The following is a 19,914-nucleotide window of genomic DNA, read 5'->3' on the forward strand; positions in this document are numbered from 1 at the left end:
TGCTCACTGTACCCCTTGTTACATTCCATGAGGGGCGTAGTTTCCAAAATGGGGTCACATGTGGGTATTTATTTTTTTGGGTTTATGTCAGAACCGCTGTAAAATCAGCCACCCCTGTGCAAATCACCAATTTAAGCCTCAAATGTACATAGTGCGCTCTCACTCCTGAGCCTTGTTGTGCGCTCGCAGAGTATTTTACGGCCACATATGGGGTATTTCTGTACTCAGGAGAAATTGCGTTACAAATTTTGGGGGTCTTTTTTTCCTTTAACTCTTGTGAAAATAAAAAGTAACGGGCAACACCAACATGTTAGTGTAAATTTTTTTTTTTTTTTACACTAACAGGCTGGTGTAGACCCCAACTTTTCCTTTTCATACGGGGTAAAAGGAGAACAAGCCCCCCAAAAATTGTAGTGCAATTTCTCCCGAGAACGGCGATACCCCATATGTGGCCCTAAACTGTTGCCTTGAAATACGACAGGGCTCCAAAGTGAGAGAGCACCATGCATATTTGAGGACTAAATTAGGGATTGCACAGGGGTGGACATAGGGTATTCTATGCCAGTGATCCCCAAACAGGGTGCCTCCAGCTGTTGCTAAACTCCCAGCATGCCTAGACAGTCAGTGGCTGTCCGGAAATGCTGGGAGTTGTTGTTTTGCAACAGCTGGAGGCTCTGTTTTGGAAACACTGCAGTACAATACGTTTTTCATTTTTATTGGGGGGGGACAGTGTAAGGGGGTGTATATGTAGTGTTTTACTCTTTATTAGGTGTTAGTGTAGTGTTTTTAGGGTAAATTCACACTGGTGGGTTACAGCGAGTTTCCCGCTAGGAATTTGCGCTGCGGCAAAAATTTGCCGCAGCTCATACTTGAAGCAGGAAACTTGCTGTAAACCCGCCCGTGTGAATGTACTCTGTACGCTCTCATGGGGGGGAACCTCCAGCTGTTTCAAAACTATAACTCCCAGCATGCACGGTCTGTCAGTACATGCTGGGAGTTGTAGTTTTGCAACAGCTGGAGGCACACTGGTTGGAAAACCTTCAGTTAGGTTCTGTTACCTAACTCAGTATTTTCCAACCAGTGAGCCTCCAGCTGTTGCAAAACTACAACTCCCAGCATGCACGGTCTGTCAGTACATGCTGGGAGTTGTAGTTTTGAAACAGCTGGAGGCACACTGGTTGGAAAATACTGAGTTAGATTCTGTTACCTAACTCAGTATTTTCCAACCAGTGTGCCTCCAGCTGTTGCAAAACTACAATTCCCAGCATGACTGATCACAGAAGGGCATGCTGGGAGATGTAGTTATGCAACAGCTGGAGGTACGCAACTACAACTCCCAGCATGCCGAGACAGCTGTTTTCTGTGTGGGCATGCTGGAATTTGTAGTTTTGCAACATCTGGAGTGCTACAATTTAGAGACCACTGAACAGTGATCTCCAAACTGTGGACCTCCAGATGTTGCAAAACCACAACTCCCAGCATGCCCAGACAGAAAACAGCTGTATGGGCATGCTAGGTGTTGTAGTTTTGCAAGATCTAGAGGGCAGTATAGAGATCACTGTGCAGTGGTCTCTAAACTGCAGACCTCCAGCTGTTGCAAAACTACAAATTCCAGCATGCCCACACAGAAAACAGCTGTCTGGGCATGCTGGGAGTTGTAGTTTTGCAACATCTGGAGGGCTACAGTCTAGAGACCACTATAGTGGTCTCAGACTGTAGCCCTCTAGATGTTGCTATGCAACTACTCACCGGCTTCCGTCGCATCCGGGAGCCGTCCTCTTATGCCGCACGCCGCCGCCGATCCCCGTCGCTCCGCTGCCTCCGGAGGGGTAAGTGGACGTCGGCGCCCGGTCCTCTTCGTTTTCCCCGTTCTGCCCCACCTATTGTGGGAGGGGAAAAGTAAACCCCTTCGCCCCTGATCTGCTATTGGTGGTCGCGTCTAGACCACCAATAGCAGAGATAGGAGGGGTGGCACCCCTGCCACCTCACTCCTATCGCTTTAGGGGGATCGTGGGTGTCTTAGACACCCGCTATCCCCCTTCTATTCCGGGTCACCGGGTCACCATAGACCCGTAATGACCCGGAATCGGCGCAAATCGCAAGTGTGAATTCACTTGCGATTTGCGCCGATCGCCGACATGGGGGGGTCTAATGACCCCCCCTGGGCATTTGCACGGGGTGCCTGCTGATAGATATCAGCAGTCACCCCGGCCCCGGGGACCGAAATTCCCACGGGCGTATGGATACGCCCTTCGTCCTTAAGTACCAGGACGCAAGGGCGTATGCATACGCCCTTCGTCCCCAACAGGTTAAAAGGAGATGTCCAAAATTCATGACTTGCACTTACCACCACAAGCTACTGAGACCGTAGTACATCAAATCATATGCAGATTGATAAATCGTTGTATGCTATTATTCTCATTTTGTGTATAATTTTTGTTTCCATCCCAGCCATTTTTGATGTTACAAGTTAATTAAATTCAGGAAATGTATTAACATGTTTTTTTTTTCCTACAGAGCTGACACAGACTCTTTTAATTAATTTTGAGTAAAATAAAAGAGATGCTTTAAAGCCATATATTTAGCTTTTTTCTCTTAAGTCATATTTTTTATGTTTTAATTGTATATATTACACAGTATTAATCAACATTTACAGTATGTTCATGGCCGTTTAATATTCACATACATTTCAAGCTAGCTGAATTTGCATGGGAAAAAAAGAAGGTGAAATTCCTTTCTTTTTGCTAATCCCCTAGAACATAATTATTTAAGTGATCAAAACATTTTAGCCTTTATGTGTGAAATCTGTAGTATAAATCTCTTAGCTCCCAGTCTTTTCTGGAATTTGTGTCTGAGTGAACAGAAGTCTTTTAAGGCCTGATTACTGTTGTTGGGAAGATGGCGTCTCTGAGTTTTGAATGGTGCAACCCAGGTGTTTGTTTCATCCTTGAAAAATCCTTGTTCCATTATTTTAAGAAGGCCTCATCTTCAATAGAGGGGGCTATCTTGTGGTCTTCTTTTGTCCTCTGGAACACTGTGCACCCTAAGTGGTCTAGGTCGTCCCCACAAAAAGGGTTCTGGATTTTGGTAAAGTCAGGATATAGCATACCTGCAGGCCTCTCTCTTACAAGGAATTTGTTAGGACAAAGCTGAAAGAGGGATGGACGTCCATTCTCCAATGTATGTGTGTAAAGAGAATTTACAGTGGTTGGCTTGTGGACATTATGACCCACCCTAGGTCAAGCTTCTGAGCATATGGAGAACTGTGAGGAATGTTTATCTGTTTTCTCACCTTGTGGACTCTTATGATGTCTCTACCCAGCAGTAGTATTATTTGAGCCTCTGGATCAAGTGCAGAAATGAGATGTGCTATGGGTTTCAGATGTCCATGATGTAATGCTGCCTCAGGTGTAGGAATCTCTTCTCTATTGTTAGGAATCTGGTTACATTCGATCAGGGTAGGCAGAGATAGGGATGCTTCACCATTTATGGATTCAATTTGGTAACCGGTAGCTCTTCTGCCTTTTTCTTCACTCACACCTGTGCAAGTTTTAAGAGAATATGAAGAGCTGTGTCCTTTAATACTGAATATATCAAAGAAAGTTGAGGTAGCAAGAGATCTATTGCTTTGATCATCAAGGATGGAATACAACCTTATGGCATTCTCTTTGTGACCAATGGGGTAAACTGTAACAAGACAAATCTTGGAGCATGATTTGTTACTACGACCTTCTCCACAGACTTGAGTGCACTGGGGTGTCACTTCAGGAGGTGTTGTATCTCTCTCCTCCCCATGGTGCTCTGCAGCCTAATCTGAAGGTGTGAGAGTCCATGGAGTTGGCCCAGGGTGTAAAGCTGTAACATGCTCTTCACTGTCACATTCTGAGTATTTAATGTTCTCTGTACAGTCTTTTGTAAGAAAAGAGGTTGATGCACAACACTTGTAGCAAATATGGTTTTCCTTGAGGAAGGTTTTGCGATCCTTGAGAGGTTTTCCTCTAAATCCTCTACATTTCAGCGAGTATGGTTTCTTACGTAGAGGACAGTCTCTGCGCAGGTCTTTTGTTGGGATCTTCTCAGTCTCTGTAGTACTGTAAGTTTTGTTTAAGAAGTCTTTAAGAGATACACTGGTTTTGTGTACTGCAACAGGTGTACCTCTGAAGTGAGTCAGATTTACCTGATTTGGGGTAAGCGGTGTTAAACATTGAGAAGTCAAAGCAAGGATCATTTCTGGTCTTTGCTTGTTGGTACACAAAGTCCAAAAAGAATGAAAATGGAGGAAATTGGACATTGTACTGCTGTTTGTACCTGGAGCCTTGAGCGATCCACTTCTCTTGTAGACTATTAGGTAGTTTTTGTACAATGGGGTTCGCACCACGTGCTGTATCTAAGAATGCTAGACCTTGCAAGTCTCCTTCAGCCTTAGCAACTAGGAGTTCCATCAGCAGATCGCTTAGTTCTCTAAGCTTTTGGTAACCTTTGTTATGAAACTTGGGGAAATCCTCAATTCTTTTAAAGAATGGGTTCTCTATTATTTCTGGAGAGCCATAGCACTCTTCAAGTCTCTCCCATATCATGTTCAGCCCTCTGTCTGGGTAGTTAATGTCTCTAATCCGCTTTGCATGCTCTGCCGACACATTTCCTAGCACTTTGACTAGAAGATCAACTTCTTCACATGCAGAAAGATCCAGTTCTCTGATGGTATTCCTGAATGATGATCACCATGAAGTATAGCCTTCAGGTCTGTCATTAAACTTGAAGAGCCCATTGGTTAATTGCTCACGTTGGGCAAAGAATTTAAAGAAATCTGACATACATTAGTTTCTATTTGATGAACCTGGAGATAAGTTGGGGTGTAAAGGTCTAGGCGGGCTGGTGTAGCTTTTTGGTGTCAACTTGTTCCTGTAATAGTCACCATCTACTTGTTCCTTCTTTAAGGATGTGACTGTATTGCGTTTATTCACTGGCTTGAATGCAGGTTGCACTAAGGGATGATGGTATGTGAAACTGCTCTCTTGCTTAACATAGGGTGTTTGGTCAGCAGAAGTTGCTTGCCGTACGTCAGGATTCTGCTGCTCTTTAGCAGGGGTTGACTCTGCCCCTGGTCCTAAATACAGACTGTCATCTGACTTAGAATGCTCACCTCACTTCCGATCCACGGCACTTCCCCTTTATACATAACAGGTGCGTTACTCTGTTTTTATTGGTTTACACCCATATAAATAATCTAGTCTTTGATCACAAACCACACTCCTCGAGAAAGCCCGGTTGCGGGCGAAACGCGTCGGAGACTCATAGCAGGTGTAGGGTCCAGTCCGGTATCTATATGTCCTCTGCCTTCTATTTCATCTAACTGTCACTTCTATTGTGCACTTTTGTTTTTGTATTTAACACATTACATGTTATGTTGCTTAAACACCACTGCTTTCCTAGCACGTTGCACTTTGCTTAGTTATTCACTGTGTGATATTTTTCACTATGTAAGAAGTGTTTACAGTTTTTTAGCACTTGCACTTTATTCTTAGTTACTTCTGTACACTTATCCTATCCCCTGTATGTACATATAGATTTAATACATATATATACATTTTAATCCATCCACCAGACTCAACTCTCCCTTTATATATACCTTTTTTATCCTGCTTTTATTATCATCAATTATTACATGTTGTAAATTGAGATGAATTTTTATCAACTTATATCTATGGATTTATATTGATTGTGTACGAATTTTCTTTTCCTATTTTATATCACATATTTTTAATTTATGTTTTGGTACTTAATAAAATTTACATATATATTTTTATACTACTTGTATTTCATTATTGGGGCATAAGGTTTACGCTCTTTTGTAGCGTATTGTAGGTTTACATGACTTAGAATGCTGCAGTACGTAGTTTGAAGTGCATTTCGTGTTATCAGGATGGCCAGGTTCAGCAGGTTCAGGCCCAAGTATGTTGCTGAGTCTATCACTTGTGGAGTTTGCTGCTTCCTCTAAAGCCTCGGCTTCTGCAATAGCTGCTGCAGCTTACTTTTCCACTTCTAGCTTTTCCAATGTTGCTTGTTGTTCAGCGAGAACTGCTTCCATGCGAGCTTTCTCTATTTTTTATTGTCTCTCTTGTTTGGCAAATGTTGCTCACGTTTTGGCGGCTTCATCCTTTGCGCAGGCAATGGCGGAGCTGCTCATTGACCTCTTTGAGCTTCTAGAGCTGGCTGAGATGCGGGACTTTGTCTCGAATGGGCAAGACTCTCTTTCTGACATAGTAACAGGTTTGCACACTTGCACGCTGCACTGTGTGGGGTTCAGTATCACATGGTCCAACTTGTACTGGGTTGCTGTTTCACTGCAGCTTGTGAGAAATCAGAGCATCTTGCATCCAGCTTGTGTGGAAGCCATTGCTTCACTGCAGCTTGTGAGAAATCAGAGCATCTTGCATCCAGCTTGTGTGGAAGCCATTGCTTCACTGCAGCTTGTGAGAAGTCAGTTTTCCGTTTCTAGCTTGTTAGGAGGACGCTGTTTTACTGTTCTATCCTCCCTATGTGTTAGGGTACATAGATTGACAGGCAGTATAAACCTGATTTCCTTCAATGCATTAACAAATGAGCAACTTTCAACTTTTATTGCAAGGAAATACATGAATGTGTGTGGTAAAACTGCGGAACAGAAAAAAGAATACACTTACTAATGTACACTGACATGTGTCAATGCCTATAAGACATTACTGTACATAGCAATGCAAATACAAGAAATGTGCACAATATGTAAGTTATACAAGACATAGATACAGGATGATGACAATGATAAGCATCCATAAGAGTATACACAGATACATACTAAGCAGCATGCTATCCTATTTGCTTGAGAAGCATGGTCCCTAGCTGCTAACTATAGGTTGTAATAACAGAGCAACATGAAAATACATCACTATGCATAAATATGCAAACTACCACATCAGGTAATAATGTACACACCAGCGATGTGACCATAAACTAGAATGAAGGAAGATGCACTAGCCGTGTGTCACCTCTAGCTGAGCTTGAGGTAAAATGAGAGAGATGGAAAGAAGATGGCTGCTATACTAGCTGATGATGTCACCAGAGTTCAAAGGTGCAAGCTATGGTGGCTGAACTGGGACACACTTGTTCTAAGATATATGTAAATGGCGACTAGATGGTGCTGGTTCAACATGAACAGTAAATGACACATTATGAATACAATCAGAATACAATCATGTGAATTACAGGGCACAAAATAATGTTGAAGACATGACAGTCCCTCTAACCAATCAGTAAGGATATGGATAACCGATCAATTGTCCAATTGAGCATGTCTCTGAATCCAACAACATTCACAACTACATACACTAGAGACTAAAAAAACGTAAGATGAATAAAAAGGCTGGTAAAAGACAGTTGGTGAAAATGCAAACATGTATTTTATAGTACACACTGTACTTGATGGTCAGATGAGAAGACCCAGTTTATATGAGATTTATGGTACGAATGATAATATGTTTTTTCCAGATCTGGAGGAAAGGACCTTACAAGACCGGAAATGAAGATTGTTGCTTGGGAAAGATCTCAATTCAGTGATATCAACATCAGAAGATAGACTGCAGCCTGATGGCTGACTATACACATGACAATCTACTTCCTCCCTTCTTGAGCTCAGAAGGGTTGGTTATGTCTGGAGACTATCACACGTCCATAAGGTATGGTCACATATTGATTACCTCTTGGCATCTCAAGCCATACTGAATGGGATTTTCCACACAACCATTGGCCTTCTGGTTATTTTGGATCACGCTTCAGTGATTACTCACCTAAAGGGACAGGATTTTTTATGGTGTTTTTACCTGGTGGAGAATAAATAATTTCTTAAAGGGATTCTCAAGGGGTGGTGATTAGAATACCAGGGAGACAATGCCCAACACATTGATCACCCGTATTGCCTTAGATATGACAAAAGCAGTACTCTGGGGCAAAAAATTGGCAGATGTGACATCTCTTAAACATAAAACAACCACAGCTTATAGGATAGCAAGTGATATTTTGCAAGACTGTATTTGAGCACTAATTTAAAAGCGGATTGAGAGAAATGGAAGTCAGCCAAATCTGCTTTTGATCTGTGGTTGGAACGTTGGAATGCATTGGATGGCATTGGAGGCATGATGATTTTTTCAGATATTGGAGCAAGGCGGGTTCCTTGTTGGCCCGTTTAGCTAAAGGTAGGGATACTCCAATGTACATTCAGGCTCTGAGGGATTCAAGAGGGGAGGTAGTACGGAAACAGAAAGATATCAACCAGGCACCATTTCTCAATGCTACTGTCATGGAGGAAGATGTAAATGTGGTGAACATATCTCTTCCTTCCAATCTAAATGGCTAGCGAATAGATTATCGTTTTTTACCCAAGTTGATTGCATGTCATTATGGGGATTTTGTACAGGGGCAGTTGACGGTGACTAATATCCAGACAGTATTAGCTGTATTAGATGCTATAGCTAGGGACCAGGACCATATCCTCCATGCCAAATTTCTGATTACAGGAGCATTTGATTGTTATCTTACAGCCATGTATACATAGCCTACAACACAAATTTATATTCTAGGTTATTTGTTATTTTTCACTCGGGAGACAAAATGCATTATTTCAGGTATGGAAGGAGAAAGGAATCCAGCTAGTTGGGGATTTGCTTCATTGAGAGAAGGGACATTTGTTGACGTGGCAAGTAGTCACTTCCAAATATGAGTTGGACCCTCATCATTATTTGCAGTATGCGCAACTGGTACAAAACTGTAAATCATTAGAACAAGGTGTGGGCCTTTGAGAGGCAGGGGAAATTTGATGAGCTTATTGCCCCTGCTAATAGGTATGATTGCTTATATTTACTCCATTCCAATAAGACTGTTTAAAAAGCAGAAGACAAGTGATATTGAAAAGGACTTGGGAGTCTTAGATAACAGTAAATTGAGCTGTAGTGGTCTTTTAGTTAAGTTATCTTGCCTATGTTAGAAGTTATTTCTATGCCTTGCCTATCTTCCTAGTCAATTGATTACTGCTTTATTGGGCTGGATAGATGGATATATGTCCATGGCTATCCTAACTGATTGAACCACGTTTATCCAGTGGATCATTTTTGTTGTTGACACAGTCTAATCACTAACATACTCTTTTTGTAGTTGATGGACGTTTCTCGAATACAGATCTATATTGAACTTTATGCTGTTCCAAGATCAAGAAGACTTGTACTATGTCAGCAAGTGTTTCATTATTGTACACATGATGGAACTTCTGTTACCTTTTCTTATGTTGTATTTATTTCCAATGTTCCAATAAAAAGATTTAGACAGTTAAAAATAGGTTTGTACTTTATGTTAGTGGTAAAAGTTTGTCGATACTTGCATCATTTCTTGGTGAAAAATGTAAAAATTTGTGGAAAAAATTTTAAATTTAGCATTTTTCTAAATTTGAAGCTCTCTGCTTTTGAGGAAAATAGACATTCCAAATAAATTATATTTTGATTCACAAATACAATTTGTATACTTTATGTTTGCATCATAAAGTTACCATCTTTTTACTTTTGGAAGATATCAGAGGGCTTCAAAGTTCAGCAGCAATTTTCCAATTTTTCACAAAATTTTCAAAATCTGAATTTTTCATGGACCAGTTCAGGTTTGAAGTGGATTTGAAGGGCTTTCTTATTAGAAATACAACACAAAGACCCCCATTATAAAAACTGCACCCCTTACAGTATTCAAAATGACATTGAATAAGTGTGTTAACCCTTTAGGTGTTTCACAGGAACAGCAGAAAAGTGAAGGAGAAAATTCTAAATCTTCATTTCTTACACTCGCATGTTCTTGTAGACCTATTTTTTATTTTTACAAGGGGTAAAAGGAGAAAAATCCTCTCAAAATTTGTAACCCAATTTCTCTTGAGTAAGAAAATACCTGATACGTGTATGTCAAGTGTTCGGTGGGCGCAGTAGAGGAGTCAGAAGGGAAGGAGCGACAATGGGATTTTGGAGAGTGAGTTTTCCTGAAATGGTTTTTGGGGGGCATGTCACATTTAGTAAGCCCCTATGGTGCCAGAACAGCAGAAAAAAACCCACATGGCATACCATTTTGGAACCTACACCCCTCAAGGCACATAACAAGGGGTCAAGTGAGCCTTAACACCCCACAGGTGTTTGACGACTTTTCGTTAAAGGAGTACTCCGGTGCGCACTTTTTTCCTTTTATCCCATTCGGGCTGCAAAATAAAAGAAAACACACTTTCTCTTACCTGCCAACGAGCCCCCGGAACAGGTGTTCAGTCCCTGGGCTGTATTCTTCTTACTTCCTGTTAGCCCGGCATATCACCGGCCGAGGCGGGACATCGTTGCGGCCGGTGATAGGCTGAAGCTCCGTGTGACGTCTGTGGGGCGTAAATGCTCACTGCACCCCTTATTAGTTTCCAAAATGGAGTCACATGTGGGGGGGGGGGTCCATTCGTCAGACACCTGTGGGGTGTTAGGGCTCACTATACCCCTTGTCACGTTCTTTGAGGGGTGTAATTTCCAAAATGGGGTCACATGTGGGTATTTATCTTTTTGAGTTTATGTCAGAACCGCTGTAAAATCAGCCACCCCTGTGCAAATCACCAATTTAGGCCTCAAATATATATAGTGCGCTCTCACTCCTGAGCCTTGTTGTGCGTCCTCAGAGTGTCTTACGCCAACATATGGAGTATTTCCGTACTCAGGAAAAATTGAGTTACAAATTTTGGGGGTCTTTTTTTCCTTTTACCTCTTGTGAAAATAAAACGTATGGGTAAACACCAGCGTGTTAGTGTAAAATGTTTTATTTTTTTACACTAACAGGCTGGTGTAGCCCCCAACTTTTCCTTTTCATAAGGGGTAAAAGGAGAAAAAGACCCCCAAAATTTGTAGAGCAATTTCTCCCAAGTACATAAATATCCCATATGTGGCCCTAAACTGTTTCCTTGAAATATGACAGGGCTCCGAAGTGAGAGAGCTCTATGCGCATTTGAGGACTACATTAGGGATTGCTTAGGGGTGGACATAGGGGTATTCTACGCCAGTGATTCCCAAACAGGGTGCCTCCAGCTGTTGCTAAACTTCCAGCATGCCTGGACAGTCAGTGGCTGTCATGAAATGCTGGGAGTTGTTGTTTTGCAACAGCTGGAGGCTCCGTTTTGGAAACACTGCCGTATAATACTTTTTTCATTTTTATTGGGAGGGGACAGTGTAAGGGGGTGTATATGTAGTGTTTTACCCTTTATTATGTGTTAGTGAAGTGTAGTGTTTTTAGGGTTCAAACGGGCAGAGGTTTACAGTGAGTTTTCCGCTAGGAGTTTGCGCTGCGGCAAAAAAAATTCTGCAGCTCATACTTGAAGCAGCAAACTTACTGTAAACCCGCCAATGTGAATGTACCCTTTACATTTACATGGGGGACAAACCTCCAGCTGTTTCAAAACTACAACTTCCAGCATGCACTGACAGACCGTGAATGCTGGGAGTTGTATTTGTGCAACAGCTGGAGGCACACTGGTTGGAAAACCTTCAGTTAGGTTCTGTTACCTAACTCAGTATTTTCCAACCAGTGTGCCTCCAGCTGTTGCAAAGCTACAACTCCCAACATGCACGGTCTGTCAGTGCATGCTGGGAGATGTAGTTATGCAACAGCTGGAGGTACGCTACTACAACTCCCAGCATGCCGAGACAGCTGTTTGCTGTTTGGGCATGCTGGGATTTGCAGTTTTGCAACATCTGGAGGGCTACAGTTTAGTGACCACTGCACAGGGATCTCCAAACTGTGGCCCTCCAGATGTTGCAAAACTACCCATCCCAGCATGCCCAGACAGCAAACTGCTGTGTGGGCATGTTGGGAGTTGTAGTTTTGCAAGATCTAGAGGGCCACAGTTTAGAGATCACTACAGAGTGATCTCCAAACTGTAGCCCTCCAGCTGTTGCAAAACTGCAAATCCCAGCATGCCCAAACAGCTGTCTGGGCATGCTGGGAGTTGTAGTTTTGCAACATCTGGAGGGCTACAGTTTAGAGACCACTGTATAGTGGTCTCAAACTGTATCCCTCCAGATCTTGCTAGGCAACTCACTGGCTTCCGTAGGATCCAGGGAGCCGATCGCCATCCTCTGCTGCCGCCGATCATCACCTGCTGCCGCCGCCAATTTTCGCCCGCTGCCGTTACCGATGGGTAAGTGGACCTTCGGTGCCGATCCCCTTCGGTTTCCCCGTTCTGCCCCGCCTATTGTGGTTGGGCAGAACGGGGAAACCGAAAGTTAACTCCCCCTCCCCCGATCTGCTATTGGCCGTCGCTTCTAGACGACCAATAGCAGGGATAGGAGGGGTGGCACCTCACTCCTGCCACCTCACTCCTATGCCTTCAGGGGAATAGTGGGTGTCTTGGACAACCCCGATCCCCCTTATTTTACAGGTCACCAGGTCACCCGTATGACCCAGAAGCGGCGCAAATCGCCGGCACAAATCGCACGTACAGGTACGCACTTGGTCCTTAACAGGTTAAGTTATTGTGATTTTTCAGAAGTGGTAGCTGCAAATACAGTAAAGGAGTTTAAGCATGCATGGGATAGACATAAGGCTATCCTTCATATGAGTTAGGGCCAGGGACTATTGATAGTATTCAGATTTGTAACGGGTCACGGCAAGTGGTGGATCCTCTGGGCCTTTGTGGATGATGACGTGGCTCGTGCCAGGGAGCGGAGTCTAAGGTGCCGCTGGTTTTCACCAGAGCCCGCCGGAAAGCGGGGCGGTCTTGCTGCAGCAGGCGGCACCCAGGTCGCTACCTCTGGAACGACTCGTCCACACAGGTAGCTGGGAGATGGCGTGGCACAGAAGGAGACTGGCAGGACGTGGCAAGATGGCAATAGGTCAGGGCAGGTAACACAGGCGCGGGGTAGGTAAGGTAGCAAGGAACAGGTACACGGTAACAGAGACACAGGACTTTCACTATGGTAATAGGCAACCAAAAATCCGGCAGGAACGAAGGGAGGAGCTGATATTTAAGGATAGGGATGCAGGTGTAGACACTTGATTAATTGAGCACTGGCCCTTTAAGAGTAAGAGCTCCAGCACGCGCATGCCCTAGGAGGCGGGGGCACGTGTGCCAGGGTTGCGAGGACATGGAGAGGCAGAAGATGAGGGAGGTGAGTGACGGGCTGGGATTCACATGCGGGCGCGTTCCCGCGATGCGAATCCCAGCCCCGCCGGCAGCGGGGACATAAGCAAAGAGCACTCACGGCCGGCGTGTTCGGCTGGAGCGCAGGCGTAACAAGATTATTGGGCAGACTAGATGGGCAAAATGGTTCTTATCTGCAAACACATTCTGTTTCAACATAGTTCCTCATCCCTCTACCATTCACATGTGTCATTGAATTGGCCACGCTTGCATGTTTATTGAATTCAGAACGAAAGATACATGCTACTACATGCAAATGTCAAAGCCCATCAAGTGTTTCACATAAGGAAATTCAGACAACCTAGCAATTGGGGAGAGAAAGGGTTTAAATAAGACAAAAATACAGGATTTGATGTGCTTTTTAATTTTTTTCTTTGTGAAAGGCTTTTTACAGACATTTGTGATTTTTTAAATAACTTTTCATAAGAATATCTCAAAAGCTCTTTTTTTTTTTACCAGCACCATTTAGTTTCCGTTCAGAAACTACTACAAAGTAGATGGCATATTGCTTCCCATAATTTGAGCGGTGACAAAAGCAGATTGCAAGGTGGTTTAGGATAATAGATGGTTAGTGAACAGAACATAATGCACAGAGGGTTTGCTTCTGAAATGGCCGTTACTCAAACTGTTCACTCTTACCTGAAGCTTCATTCAGCTTGGCACCTAACATTATGATGCGTATACTAGAATTACAATTATGTTTAACTCATACAGACACAAAATGCTGCATTTTAATGGAAGTATGTCACTGACTATATGCTTGGCCGGTGAATCCATCAATATAGAAATTCATTTTAAGTATAATTTTTTTCTTTTTTGTGATTTAGATTTTTTTTTTTGCAGAAAGCTTTTTGACAGGACTTATGGATAAAGTTTATAATGCAGTTTCTGTTGCCTGGATCACCAACAGAGCTTTGGAGGGCCAATGATGTAAGCTGCTATAATAACTGATTTCATAGTCATTTTATTGGAGAGAAATAAATTGAGAAAAAAAGCGGGGCGCTTCCTGTTGTGGTAGTTTCGTGATAAAAATGAGGAAGAGCATATAACCGCCACCACACCAGTTGGTGTCGTACTGACCTTGAGCAAATAATGCAAATGGGGGAGCACAAGGGTAAAGCTCAGGGGTAGGTGGTAGGCGTAGTGCAGTTTGCAGCTCGATACCAAATTTCCACGACCCAAAGGTGGCGGAATATAATAACTTGAACAAGTGAAAAAGCAAAAACAGCTGACAGCCGCAGCATAGGATTCCTCCACTAGACTCCATAACTTACTGTTATTTTTGACCTGAGCAGGCTGGAGCCACAAACAGAAGATCGGACGACATGGAGGAAGGTAGGGACCCTCTGGGCATCAGTTAAGGTGATCGGGACCGCGTGATTGCCCCGCGGTGGTCCCGGTCACCCTTGGCAACCAGCTGGCAATATTGAGTTGCCGGCTTTAGGTATACCGTAAGGGATGAAGTCACAATCCCTCTCCATAGCTACACCCCTTCCTAGGACGTACACATAAGGGGAAGGGGTTAACTGTCTAACAAACTAACAAAAAAATGCATCAAAAACTGCAATTTACTGTCATGGCCGTAAATATTGGCACCCCTGAAATCTTTCAAGAAAATGAAGTATTTCTCACAGAAAAGGATTGCAGTAACACATGTTGTGCTAAACACGTTTATCCCCTTTGTGTGTATTGGAACTAAACCAAAAAAGGGAGGAAAAAAAGCAAATTGGACATAATGTCACACCAAACTCCAAAAATGGACTGGACAAATTATTGGCACCCTTAATATTTGGTTGCACACCCTTTGGAAAAAATTACTGAAATCAGCCACTTCCTATAACCATCAATAAGCTTCTTACACCTCTCAGCTGGAATGTAAGACAACTCTTCCTTTGCAAACTGCTCCAGGTCTCTCTTATTGGAAGGCGCCTTTTCCCAGCAGCAATTTTAAGATCTCTCCACAGGTGTTCAATGGGATTTCGATCTGGACTCATTGTTGCCACTTCAGAACTCTCCAATGCTATGCATTTCTGGGTGCTTTTTGACATATGTTTGGGGTCATTGTCCTGCTGGAAGACCCAAGATCTCGGATGCAAGCTCAGCTTTCTGACACTGAGCTGTACAGTGCGACCCAAAATCCGTTGGTAATCCTCAGATTTCATGATGCCTTGTACACATTCAAGGCACCCAGTGCCAGAGACAGCAAAACAAACCCAAAACATCATTGAACCTCCACCATATTTCACTGTAGGTACTGTGTTCTTTTCTATGTAGGCCTCATTCCATTTTTGGTGAACAGTAGAATGATGTGCTTTATCAAAAAGCTCTATCTTGGTCTCATCTGTCCACAAGATGTTTTCCCAGATGGATATTGGCTTACTCAAGTTCCTTTTGGCAAAATGTAGTCTTGCTTTTTTATGTCTCAGTGTCAGTAGTGGGTCTGCTGCCATTGCATTTAATTTCATTTAAATGTTGATGGAGCCTGACCCTGATGCTCCCTGAGCCTGCAGGACAGCTTGAATATCTTTGGAACTTGTTTGGGGCTGCTTATCCACCATCCGGACTATCCTGCGTTGATACCTTTCATCAATTTTTCTTCCGTCCACGCCCAGGGAGATTAGCTACAGTGCCATGGGTGGCAAACTTCTTGATAATGTTGCGCACTGTGGACAAAGGCAAATCTAGGTCTCTGGAGATGGATTTGTAACCTTGAGATAGTTGATATTTTTCCACAATTTTGGTTCTCAAGTTATTAGACAGTTCTCTTCCCCTCTTTCTGTTTCCATGCTTAGTGTGGAACACACAGACACACAATGCAAAGACTAAGTGAACTTCTCTCCTTTTTATCTGCTTTCAGGTGTGATTTTTCTATTGCCCACGGCTGTTACTTGCCCCAGGTGAGTTTAAAGGAGCATCACATGCTTGAAACAATCTTATTTTTCCACAATTTTGAAAGGGAGTCAATAATTTTGTCCAGCCCATTTTTGGAGTTTGGTGTGACATTATGTCCAATTTGCTTTTTTTCCTCCCTTTTTTGGTTTAGTTCCAATACACACAAAGGGAATAAACATGTGTATAGCAAAACATGTGTTACTGCAATCCTTTTCTGTGAGAAATACTTCATTTTCTAGAAAAGTTTCAGGGATGCCAATATTTACGGCCATGACAGTAAATTGCTGCAAGTTGGGGAGTGAAGCACGCTACCATGTGCTTCTCCTTGCTCGCCTCCCATGATTAGCGGGGTCTCAATACTGAGACTTCAGCCAATCAAAACTTTTGACAATTCTGTGTGACATGTCAAATGTTTGTTAGTTTTTTTTAAATGACAAGCCCACTATTTTTAAGGGTCACATAACATTCAGGGGGAAAACTATAAGGAGGCAACAATCAGAAATTAGTTGGGGAAAAGTTCAGAAACAATGTCAGAAAATATTATTTTACTGAAAGTGTAGTAGATTGTTTGAACAAACTTCCAGCAGATGTGGTTGGTAAATGCAAAATAGGTAAATGCATGCATGCATGCATGGAATAAAAATATTTATCCTAACATAAAAATAAATATAACAATATAAGCGCAGACTAGATGGACCAGGTAATGTTTCTGTTATGCATTTTTTTATTATTTTTAATTTAGTCCCTGCTCGCGCTGCATTTGAAACCAAAGTTAAATTGCCCCTAGTCAGTATTGTATTTGAAGCAGCCCAGTCAAGTGGCACTTTTCCAGGAATAATGACATCTTGAAAAGTAGCCTCTTCATTTTATTAAATGGCCACTTAAGTATTTAACCCCATATGGGAAACTCCAAAATCGAAGTGCATACAATAGAAGACAGTTATTTCATTTCTGAATGATCCTGGAAACCATAACTAGACAGACTGTATGAATCAATATTCACTTTTACTGATATCCTGCAATTTTTAGCTTATTCTAAATAACAAAGATGTTCCTTTTCACTGCTCTCTAAACCTGTTAAAAGTAAACCAGTAAGCCCTAATTCAGTGATAAAATAAAATGACTGTAGTGATAAAGTAGAGTCTGCAATGGTGAAGTATGCTTTCTAAAAGGGTAGGCCACAGATTTGCCACAATAACCCGACAAACACCATTTAAAGTCAATGGGACCTGTCGGGTCCCATTTGTGTGCGTTGTGCATCCATGTTTTATCCTGAACAGGGAAATTACATGAGATAAGTGTGTTTACATAAAAATGCTAACATGTAGCTTTTGTTTTCATTTAGCATCATGTGTATATTGCATTCAAGGCCCATCATATCTTTTTTGTGTATACAAAAGTCAAAGGGGAACATAGCTGTCACTTTAAAGGAGAACTCCAGAATATAAAAATTGTCCCCCATACTGCCGGTAGTAAAAAAATAAAGATGTACATACCTTCCTTCGCTCCCCTGGAGCCTCCGGTAACCGGCTCTGGTCTCCGCCGCGATCCTCTACCTGGTTGCCGGTGGTCGGCGAGTCATACTGCACTCAGCCAATCACCAGCCGCAGCAAAGTCCCGACTCGGCCGGCGATAGGCTGAGCGGCAGTGTGACGTTTTCAGCCCCGGCAGCAGGTGCGGGTGTAGTGAAGAATTTTGTGTCTTGAAGCGTTCTCACACTGCCGCTCAGCCTATCACCGGCCGAGTCAGGACTTTGCTGCAGCCGGTGATTGGCTGAGTGCAGTATGACTCGCCGACCACCGGCAACTAGGAAGAGGATTGTGGCGGAGACCGGAGCCGATTACCGGAGGCCCCCGGGGAGCAAAGGAAGGTATGTACATCTTAACTTTTTTTCTGCCGGCAGTATGGAGGACAATTTCCTTTAAGAGCTAATGCATGTGACTGTATTGCACCTTCGTACAACTTCTATGTTGTATGTTGGGCCCTACTGCACACCATTCCTACCTATAAAAGCCAGTGGGATCACAGTGGTGTTAGCCTGACAATAATCGAGTGGTAATCTCATAGATTGGTGCTCGTTTTATCTGGTGCTCCTGGATTCTGAACATTTTGTTCAGAATGCTCAGAGTCGGAGGCTATAATCATGATGTCACGCCACACCTCCTTCATTCATATCTATGGGAGGGGGCGTGTCGGCAGACACGCTCCCTCCCATAGACATGAAAAGAGGGAGTGTGGTGTGACCTCCCCAGGGGCGTGGCCATGTCGTCACGATCACTGCCGCAGGAACCCACATTTATTTTGAATGCTGGGTGCTGCGGGAGATCGCAGGGTCCCCAGCAGCAGGACCCCCGCATTTAGACATCTTATCTCCTATCCTTTGGATAGGGGATAAGATGTCTAGCAGTGAAGTATCCCTTTAATAGCCTATTATAAGGCTTGAGGACCACACAGGGCTGCAAAAAGGATTGCTGGATCGTTTTCATGGCCCTCTGCTTCCATAACTGTAAGAGGCATATCCCCATTACACAGACAGATGTTCAACTGATGAGCGACACCTTTTTTAGGCTCTGTTCATACAATGCTTTTCTGTTGTTTTTTGTTGCTTGATTAAAATTTCTGTAAAAATGTATCATTAACCCCTTAAGGGAAAACTCCGGAATAGGAAAATTATCGTCCATACTGCCGACAGTAAAAAAATAAATAGGTACATACCTTCCCTCGCTCCCCCGCTGCCAATCACTGTGTGACGTTTTTTTTTTTTTTTTACACTTCATACTTTTATTTAAGAACTTTTTTTATTTTCTTACACTTTTTACAGGTTATACTATGCTGCAATACATTTGTACTGCAGCACACCATGACCCGATCAGCTGCACACAGTACAGCCTGTGCGATTAAGCCTGTGGCTGGATCTCACAGGCTTCCGTAGCAGGCAGACAGGAGCTTCCGTAGCAGGCAGACATATTGCGGCACCGCCGTTCGTGAACAGGGGGATGCGTGATCAGGATTGATCATAGCTACTATGGGGTTAATGCTGCCGGGACCGGCGCGATCCTGGCCCTGGCAGCTGCGGCAGGACTCCGGCTGAGATTGACAGCTTTGTCCTGCCGCCCATCTCCTGCGCTGCCCGCGGCAGCGCAGGAGATCGCTAGGACATGTGCATATGTCCCAGCGCGAACGTGTCAGGTGCTGGGGTTAAGGCTTCTTTCACACTGCCGTTAGGACATGGCAGTGTGAGGACCGTCAAGGAAGCCCGGGGAAATAGCAGTAGAAAAAATACTGCTTGCGCCGTCTTTTCCTCCCGTTACTCCCGTAGAAAAACAGCGGTGCCTGATGTACCCCATTGACTATAATGGGGTCCATCAGGACCCGCTGTTTGCTGTTGCGCTCCGTCAAACTCATTTAAAAAGTTTGATGGCCGTTCTTGACGGAGTGCAACGGCAGTGTGAAAAAATGCCTAAAACTGTAAATTCTGAAAATAATGGCAAAAAAATGGAGCAGTACTACAGTACAGTAACACAACCCTCGCATGTTAAAACCGCTATGATGCTATTTGGCCTTTTATCGACCGACCATGCAATAGGGACCTAAAAAGGCTCTTTTCAGTTGTGTAGAGGTTGTCCAGCATTTTATTGGTGAGAATAGCCCTCTGCAATTAGGTGATGTTCACAGTTGGAATTCAACTGGCACTGCAGTGCTTCTGTTGCTATTTTCTAAAATCTAAGGCTTGCATAAAATAAATCCTGCGGCTATGTTCACACAGTGGATTTTTGCCAAAATGTCCAGCTAGAAAGCTT

This window comes from Hyla sarda, chromosome 4 (assembly GCF_029499605.1).
Source record: "Hyla sarda isolate aHylSar1 chromosome 4, aHylSar1.hap1, whole genome shotgun sequence".
NCBI lineage: Eukaryota > Metazoa > Chordata > Amphibia > Anura > Hylidae > Hyla > Hyla sarda.